This window comes from Hibiscus syriacus, unplaced genomic scaffold (genome assembly GCF_006381635.1).
Source record: "Hibiscus syriacus cultivar Baekdansim isolate YM2019G1 unplaced genomic scaffold, ASM638163v2 tig00111210_pilon, whole genome shotgun sequence".
In the NCBI taxonomy this organism is placed as follows: domain Eukaryota; kingdom Viridiplantae; phylum Streptophyta; class Magnoliopsida; order Malvales; family Malvaceae; genus Hibiscus; species Hibiscus syriacus.
The window spans coordinates 655,861-666,367 of NW_024063021.1; the positions used below are offsets into that span (position 1 = coordinate 655,861).

At 32.1% G+C, this 10,507-nt stretch overlaps 1 pseudogene; it reads left to right on the forward strand.

The window, feature by feature from the left end:
- The first annotated feature begins 2,419 nt into the window (after nt 1–2,419).
- LOC120155945 lies at nt 2,420–3,937 on the forward strand (annotated as a pseudogene).
- The last annotated feature ends 6,570 nt before the right edge of the window (nt 3,938–10,507 follow it).

The window sequence follows — 10,507 nt, forward strand, 5'->3', positions numbered from 1 at the left end:
ATTTATGCTATATTATATTATATTTTTATATTTTTTATATATATATATATATATATATATATATATATTTATATTTCTTTTCATCATTATTTTTTATATTTTATTATTATATTTTCTTATGTATATTTTTTTGTATATATATTTTTTATTTGATATTTTATTTATTATTTTTCATTATTATTATTTTAATACTATTTTTTCTATTATCATTATAACTATTATTTTTTCTCTTATATGTTTTTACAATTTTTTTTTTAATTTTTTATCTATCTATATGTCTATCTATTTATATTTATATTTTTTTCTTTCCATTTTTTCCCTTTCATATTTTCTATATATTTATTCATATTTTATTCTTTTTTTGTACATTGTTATTTTCTTTATTCTGTTTGTTTTATTTTCATATTTCTGTTTTTAGTACTTTTATTTATTTATCTATATTTTCCTTGTTTTATTTACTTTTTATCTTTACTCCGTTTTTTTCTCTCATTTTTTTTTATTTTTTTATTTTACTTTCTTCATTTTATTTTATTACTTTTATTACCTAACTCGTTTCTTGACTTTTTAAGGGGATTTTCAAATCAATCTGAGGTAAGTTATGAGGATCAACTATTACCTTTTAATTTAAAATTACAATTTTCTTACTTAAAGACAACTGTAAATTACGTAGTACCGAAACGACAGTTCAAGTGTGCTAACCATTTCTTGACTGTAACCGACTCCCGAATCAGGCACATCTTTGGAAAGACGCAGATCAGTTAAGAAATAAGGTGTTCGATCAACCTATTTATTTTTAAATAAATGATCGGTGACGACTCCTAATCCATTTTCCTAAGTCGAAGCCTAATTTCGGATCCAACCGAAAGACGATTCCGACATCCATATACGGATTTCATAAGTAGAACGAATAAATAATCTCACATCTCTGATAAAAGGTTGCTGATCTTTCGAAGTTCTTTGAGAGCTGTTATGGCTGTAACTTGTCCTTTGCCAACTATATTGTTTTTAGACAAGTTGTCCCCCACTTGAACTCTATCTTACTGGAAAACACACTCAAGTACCTGAATGTGTTCAAGCATACAATAATCCTATTTAACACAATCTGAACAATATCCTACGTATGCCCTTAATGACAAAGAAGACGAAATATACCTAGCCCTAACATATCTCACTAATCATTAGCATACTAAGCACATTATACTTAATGCCCCCACCTAGAAAAAGTACACTGTAATAAGACAACCACTTAGTTTCTCACAATATAAATGTAGACTGAAAGTTCTCCATTCTTTCTTTATGCAACTAACTCACTGTACACTACAAGAAAATATATCTTTAATGACACACGAACGATGACATACGTTAATTTATGACTTGCAAAAAATGTGTCATAAAAAATGTCATGTTTTTTAAAACCTGAACGATTTATGACTTACAATAATGTGTGTCATATTTAATAGTCATAATCCAAAAAAAATTCAAAAACATGGAGTACACTTTTAATTGTGTGTCATCTGTAAAAGTCGTCTTTTAATTTTTACCCCCATAATTTTCATCCTTTCCCGCTTCTTCCCACTCATCATCAGTTCACACTTTTGCATTCATGTTACCAAGAAACACAATATTGAGAGATCAGATGGAGAATGCTTCTTCCCAAAACCTACCCCTCCAAAATCCAAACGAAAGCACCCAAACTCATCTAAGGAGGACCAATTGGCTCGCTTCAAAGGGGTCAGTACTCTTTGTCTTTTTAATTTGATGGTATTTCAACAAAATACTGGAAATTCTTTGGTGTCCTGACTTTGCTTGGGGAAAACCGCAAAATTGTGGAGATAAGCAGAAAGAAGATGAATTGTTTCCCTTGCTTTAATCCTCGTTCTAAAGATTCAAGGATCGACATTGAAAATGGAAGTCGAACCACTTCTCGCCATTCCGCTGATTCCTCAGGTTCCCTTTTCATTTCCCTTTTTCTCATTACTTTTTCGTATAATCTTGCTTATCTGTTAACTTGTTCTTTATTTTTGTAACTAGTTTCCTGCACTATGAGAAGAAAGACAATTCTATAAGGTAATGTTAAGGATTCTAACACCAAATTTCTCGGGAAACTTTCTTCTTTCCCAGTGGATTTGATTATTAGCTTGTTCGAAATTTTGGTAACAAAGCATAAGAAAGGAAGTGATCAGGGACATGGCTCCAAAGGCAATGGGGCGTGTAGTTTCACATTCGGGGAGTTAGCAACGGCAACAAGGAATTTCAGGGAAACCAATTTGCTTGGGGAAGGAGGATTCGGAAGAGTTTTCAAAGGTCGATTGGAAAATGGGAGGTAAATGTTCTGCTTTTCTTTTTAATTTCATGTATATGTTTTGTCATATTTCCTGCATCTGTTGTCTATATCACTTATTGTGTAACTTTTGAAGTATGTGGCTTTTTTTGACAAGAGGATCTCCCAGGAGGTTGCAGGAGATGCTTTGGGCGAGGTATGTGGCTAACTATTTTCGGTTTTTTATATATTTTTGAAGTAATGATTGATCTGTTCGAGTTAATAGAAATTTCCACTGGCTTTGACAGGAATTCCAGGGCTACGTTTTCAAGATCATGGGAGGTTGCGACAAGCAAGGGTTTCCAATGAAGCAGGGTGTTCTAACTCCTGGCCGTGTACGTTTTTTGCTGCATAGAGATGAGCTTGCGGGTAAGCATTTGATTGAGCCGAGTTGTATTAAAAATGAGTAGTTGAGTTTATGAGTCTTATTTTGTCAGTCGAGATTAATTTGAAATTTTATCAAATGGAGTTTAATAAATTTTACTGAATCGATGAAGCACCAATGTGACCTATGTATTGCGTTAAGCCTTAGTGCTTCATTAAGCTTCTGTGGATTGGGATGTTGGTTTGTAAGCCTTCATAAAGTCTTCCTCTTCAGAATGCGGAGTTGATTCATTTATATTGTTTAAGAGCAGGTACCCCATGTTTCTGTGGATATGGAAGACGTAATGGTGAACGCAGAATGAAGTCTGTTCGTGGATGCATTGTCAGCCAAGACCTGTCTGTTTTAAACTTGGTTATAGTGAAGAAGGGAGAAAATGATTTGCTCGGGCTTACTGACACTGAAAAACCGAGGATGAGAGGTCCAAAGAGAGTATCCAAGATCAGAAAGCTCTTTAACCTTTCCAAGGAAGATGATGTCCGGAAGTACGTCAACACTTACAGGAGGACTTTCACCACAAAATCTGGTAAAGTTTCTTTTTCTTCCTTAGATGATCTCTATATATAACAACCATGTTGATGATTTATGTTATGTTGGCTACTCGAGCATTATCTAATTATATTCTTAATGTTAAACCGTCTACTTCGACCTGTCAATGCTGACTCAAACCCAAAAAACTTGGATCTGTATCTAACTTGATCCGATTTTGTCTTAAACTGTCAATTACCTGAACCAAAAATGTTAGAAACCAAAATGATCAAAACCTGAAATGACTTGTACTTGGAATCACCTAATTCCAAAATGATCAGAACTTGAATTGTACTTTCTTCAGCATAAACACAGCTCTTAATGTGCACAATATGTTGAGATTTTCTTAGATGTTTTTCATGACGGGATGTAATGTTAAAATTCATGCACGTATTGCATTTGCAAGCCTCAGTCACCCACTAGTGGCAATTTCATTATCGAACATTTAGTTACTGATCAGTAGTGTTTTATGGGATTTCAAAGGCAAGAAGGTCAGTAAAGCTCCAAAAATCCAGTGGCTGGTGACTCCATTGACACTTCAGAGGAAGCGAACTAGAATTGCAGATAAGAAGAGAAGAGGCAGCTGAGTACCAGAAACTGGTTGCCACGAGGCTGAAGGAGCAGCGAGAGCGCCGTAGTGAGAGTTTAGCCAAGAGTAGGTCCAAGCTCTATGCTGCTTCTAAGCCTTCTATTGTTGCTTAGATTGCCTTCGAAGTTTCAGTGAACAATGGAAATGGTTAGTACTCAACTTTTTTGATGTTATAAGCTGAGAAATTTTACTTAATTTTCAATGTTCTGTAATAATGCTTCGAATGCTGAAAGAGATAATCAAGAACAGACTTGAAGTGTTGGTCAATAAGAATGTAAGAAAACTTTTATGATACACATCTGTCATATCATACATACACATTAGTCATACAACTATCATATGGACTAGTATATTTTCTTGTAGAATAAAGAATACAACTATCATACATAAATATTTATTGTATCATATACACATCTGTCATATCATACATACACATACTCTCGTCTCAACAATATATGCAAATGCAACTAGCTATAGGAATGCCAATTAAGTTTGTCACAATAAAATGTGTTTTTTGGTTACATTGTCCTCATTTCCAGAACTTAATGGTCTCTTTATGACCTGAAACTAAAGATCCATTGTGTTTTTTTGGGCTTTGTATTTTACTTACAGAGGCGAAATATAAATTTGAGAGCATAGATATTATTTTTTTATGCAAGCTTCATCTTCCATTGTTTTGCCTAGTTTTGTAATGCATTTTCCTCTCCCTCAATCTTGCCATGCAGGTTGTAGCTCCTGTCAAAATGACATTTGAAATGTAAGTGTTATTCTTTATCTAAAATAGCCGTTAATATTTTCAATTACTGCATAGCTACTATATCAATGTTCTCTTTCCTAAACAAATGTTCTCGGTGTTGTAGATATGCAACATGTGTAATATCTATAAGTGCCTTCTTTGCATCAAGTCTTTGGTAAGTATTTAACTGTAGTATGACTGGAATTTGTGTTTGGTGTGTGGTGTAGTGTTTTCTTATTATGGTGTGGTTTGTGTTGTGTAATGAGTTACTTCTGTCAGCAAAAAGTACATACTGCTTGAAAATCATGCCGAGACTGAAAGCAGAGTATTACTTGTGAACTTGTTGCTTGTTTTAGACTCTTTTTTGTTTTAAGTATAATATTGTTCCTCAATGATCTGTCTGTTTTCCTATCCTAATGGTTGTTAAAGAGTTACTGCACCCAAGTTGGTAGGTTGACTTGAGTTTGTGAAAATTCTCAACTAAATAAACCTGGATGATTATTGTTAAGCTCAAATCAAGTATAGATGCAGTAGCAATACCTGCTACATGTATTGTTTTATCTTTTATTTTGTTTGGTGTACATGTATTGTACCTGCTTATTATGTACTGACTGTGCAAAATTTTAACAACTTTGTTTTATTTTGCTTACCATTTGTTGATATTATTTTTGCATATTCTAAGCATCCTCCTTTTTTGTTGTCAATACAGGTTTGACAACACTGCCTATTTGCACATTTCTGTGATTTTTATCAAGATGCTCAAAGCTCTAAGTACGTGGAAACAAAGTGCATTATTGTATATATATAATAGATATATGTTCTTTCTCAATGTCATATTTTTTTTCCTTTACTAATCGTTTATTGTAAACTATTTGTAGTGTGAATATATTGTATACAAATGGATTGTTTATATACAATATAATATATATATTTAGTATTATGAGACATTAAATGTGATTTAGTTTGATTATTTGTCAATCTACAATATATATATATATATATAATTTACGAAATACAATCACGACACACGAATGTAAGTCATACAAATGTGTGTCATCTTCATTTATGAAGGGTGTTTCAATGACACGCAATGTAAGTCATATATACGTGTCATAAATTTATGACACACAAATGATTGTCAAGCAGATTTATGACGGGGGCTTCAATGACGCTTAATGAATGTTATAAGTGTGCGTCATAAATGCGCGTCATAGATTTATGACACACAATTGCGTACCATCTAAAATTCATGTAGGTGGCTTCAACGATAGTCATTTGTGTGTCATCCGCACCCATAGATGACGCGCAATGCGTGTCATTAAAGGAGTTTTTTCTACTAGTGGGAACATGTATGGTTTCTTCTAAGCTTAATATAATTCTCAAGGAAAAGCTGCAAAAATCTATACATTTCTTTCATGTTCTTTTCCTTCTGCTTGTCATCAACTACAAATTATTCAAATAAATCCCAAATTACTATCTTTAGCAAACCCACAATCCAAATCTAAGCATTCTTTTTCCAAAAGAAAAAATGAAACACAAACTAAAGGTCAAATCTTCAACATCCATTTCCATCAACGGTGCATGCAGTATAATCATTAAGCTAAAAGTCATGTGAAATTTATAAAAAGAAGAGTAACTTCAATAACACCGTAGCAAACTCCTAACAGAACTAAAATGAGTGAAATTTAGGTCGTCGAAGAGCTTACCAAGCGGAGAGTCTTAATTTGTCGAAGCCGGGAGAGGAAATGCAAAATCGAACAAAAGGAGATCGAAGGAAACCCCCTCCAAATCTCATCAACGCTACCTCAGCAGCAGCTCTCTCTCACTCCTTAACAATAATTCCCTGAACAGGAAATCCCCACTCACCACTTCCCTTAACTTCTCTCTCCGCATCTTGGCTTTCCCTGAACAAATAATATTTTTTTCACAATAATAAATTGTAATAAAATTATTTAGTCATAGTAAAAAGTTATAATAAAATATTTAGTAACGATTATTTAGTCATAGTAAAAAGTTATAATAAAATATTTAGTAACGAAATAAAAGTAGTGAGAAAATAAATTTTGTTGTAATATGTCTTTTTGTCACGAAAACATTTTTTATTTAATATTATAATTTAACTTAATTGTGACGAAAATTATTTTTTGTGATAAAATAATTATTTTATTTTAACAAATATTTTATCTCTTTAAGTTATATTTAGTGACGAAATAGCAATTGCGACAAAATAATTTTCGTTGCGTTATGTACTTTCGTCACAAAAACCTTTTATATTTGATGTTTAAATATAAGTTAGTTATGACAAAATGTACTTCTCGTGATGAAATGATTAATTGATTGTGACAAATATTTTATTGTGATAAATTAATTATAGTAATGAAATTTCATTGATACATAAATACTATACAATAGAAACAAACACAATTTTGTCACAATATACTTTACATGACAAGGTTGTTCTAAGAAACATGATAACAAATAAAATTGGTCAGAATAAATATATTGTGACAAATTTAGTACTTTTAGTGATAAATAATTTTATTGAAACTATCAAAATTTCTTGTAGTGGAAACATTTTTATAAAAAAAGCTTAATACAAAAATAAGTGTCCAAACTATACATCGAAAAACATTTTAGTATCTAAAGAATTTTTCTCTAAAAATAGGTGTCTAACGTTTTTTGAGTTAAACTTTTAGGTGCCTACCATTTATTTTTAAATTTTTTAAAAATATTATTTTTCATAAAAAAACTTAATTTATTTATAAAAACCCAATTTTTTTTTACTGAAATTATAAAAATCTCTCATTTCAACCACCATTACCAATCGTCATCGGCCATCTGCGACCTCCATCGTCATTGTCGAACAGTCACCCACTCATTGATCAATCGACGTCCTTACCATCACCCAAAATTCCTAAATCTAAAATCTCCAATATCCAAATCCCTAATTTCCAATTTTAATTTCCTAACTCAAACGGTCGTCGGCCATCATTATTATCGTCGAACAATTAGGTTTTGATCGGAATTGCACAGTGATTCAAAAAGTGGTGGTGGTGTGGCTTATAGACGTCAGAATCAATTGAAATCGGTGAAGAGCAATGACGATATCAATGAACCTTTGAATGCTCCTCCACGACAAATGATGACATATTTCGACGAAAGGCCAATGGGTGTTTGATCAGGTGTTGACATCAGTGTTAATAACGGTGATGGTGACTGTTACGACTGGCCGGTCGTCGACTATGAAAGGGGGAAGGGAGAAGTGGAGAGGGCTGCACGCACAGGTTGCTTTTTACAAAAAAAAATTATTTTTAATTTTTTTAAATAAATTCTTAAAATTATCATAATGTGACACGTGTCACTTAATAGGGATTTTTAACTGAGATTAACGTTCGGGCACATAAAATTGCAACCTTTGAAATATTATGCACCTATTTTTAGCAAAAATTCTTTAGGCGCTAAAATGTTTTTCAAGGCATAATTTGTTACTTATTTTTGTATCAAGTCTTATAAAAATTTTCTTAATTCAAAATCTTGTCTTAAATTTGTCAAATTATATATCATTCAAAATTAATGAAAATGAATTTTCATTTAACTCCCCCTTTGAAAAAGAAATTAAGGCTATAAAATTTTAATAAAAATTATATCAAAAACAACTTTTTTAATAGAAAAAAATGAAACTTTAATCAAAAGTGTTTCTGACATTTTTCTTCTTCTTTTCAATTGACTACACGAGAGAAGAAAAAGTTAGTGCATAATAGATAAGTCAATATAATATAATTCATCATAATATAAGCCAAAATAAGTATCCAACATAAATATCCATAATAATGTCATAGGAAATAGAGATCTAAAAAGCACTGAAATAACTAAGCATCCAAATATGAAATCCTAAAAATCCAAAAACAATAATATCTGAAAACATCCAAATATCTCAAATGTATCATGAAAAACTAAATAAAAAGATGATCAATCCTCATCATTATTCGGATGAAAAGATGGACCCGGTAAAGGATAATGATCTAGGAAACGAGCCTTTAAAGCATCAAGACGAGCATCTATGACATCAAAACAACGAAAGCTGTCATCGAATCTACCAGTCATATAGTCGTAAAGCGACTTCAAAGTAATAGGAGGTCGCAGAAGAGGAGCAAAAATTCCATGACTAACATGCTCGACATCGCCTCTGGGAGCTTCTCCGACTTTATCTTGACGGATGAGAATCCATTAACCATTGATGAAGTCATATCCGATCTTGTGAGACAAGGTAAGGTCAATAGAGCTCAAGATGGAAACGAAGGTTTCATAGACAAGGCTAACCTGCTTGGTGAAGATGTAACTAAATTACATAAGCATAAGGTAAAGAGCTTTTAGAACCAATACCCTTGGTAATATATTTTGAAGATGATTTGAGTGAGGTGAGGATGAGTTTTTAAATGCAAGTGATAGATCCACCTATAGTCAAGGTCTCTCATATGAATGATTTTCCCCAGGAGGACAGAGAAATCAAGTGACCAGAAGGAGCAAGAGATGCTCCTCAAAATCTAAAAGAGTATAATTATGACCATGAATGGCAACCGAAACATCCTCATTAAAAGGACTATCACAAAGAATACATAAACTAATGGCAATAGAGTGAACAGAGAGTTCAATGATATTTCCCATGAGATAAGATTGAATACCTATGATTTTATCCGAAGGTTTTCTGTGAAGCAAAATGGAATTGCAAAAGAAAGCAAGAATAAAGTTCGGATAAATAAAATCGATAATACGCATTAATTCAAGCCACCTCCAAGTGGTGAAGAGCTCAAGGAAACTAAAATTGTAAGTGGTGGAGAAAAGGAAATTAACATTTTGTTTCCTTTATGGTCTTATGGCTTTATCATGAAAATGGTCACGGAACCTACGATAATTATCGCCAAATTCAAAATAGAGGGACTCGAAGGAATCAAACTAGGTGAATGATTGATCGACTCTAGGAAGTTTTTGGAAAGTTTTGGGAGCCATTTGGGTGACAAAAATAGTAGCTAAAGATTGAGAATTTTGGTACATGAATTTTATTGAGCAGGTGATAAGTAGTCCTAAAAACAAAGGTTCTAAGGGAAATTAATGCATGGTCTCCTGCATCGAAAACATATATATTTAATTCCAATAAACATCCCAATTGCAGCAATATCATCCAAATTTTGTACATTTTAACAGAAAATTCAAAACTCTAATGGCTAAAATTTTCAAACTTTTTGAGCAAAACTTGACAAATAAAAATAAATGTGTTCAATATATCTTACACACATTTGAACAAGTGAAATGAACTTACAAATTTGATAAAAAAAGAGTGGAAAACTTGTGAAATTAGAGTGTTAGGATTCGTGTATTATTACATACCGATACAAGAGCGAATCTAACAAGGAGAGCAAGGGATGACGACCAGAGGTGAATCGTGTTGTCGTGGAGCACTGGACGACAGATTTAGAAGGAGGAAATTGGGTTTTAGGAGTGAGGGTTCGAGCAACTGAGGAGGAGAAATAAAATATGGGGTTTGAAAAATATATTTAAAACCTATTTGAAAAGTTGGACGCACTATAAGTTTAGAAACTTTAGTAAGAGTTTTGAAACTTTAGTAAGAGTTTTGAAACTTTAAAACACACTATTTTTGAAAGTTTCAAAACTTCTATGAGATTTTCAAAACTTTAGGTGTTGAAAGTGCAATTTTTCTATTTTTGAGTCCTAAATATATCCTAGATAAGATTCTAATATGTATGAAAATATTGCAAGTTTGAAAGCATATAAAAACAAGATTGAGATAATATGATATTGATTTGAGCATATTTTTTATATGTTTGAACATAGAAAATTACATTTATGCATACTTAGACATTTTTGAAATATTCAAAACTAGTCCAAAATGACATAAAATGACATATATCTCCCCCTCACTTTTTGCATTGGAAA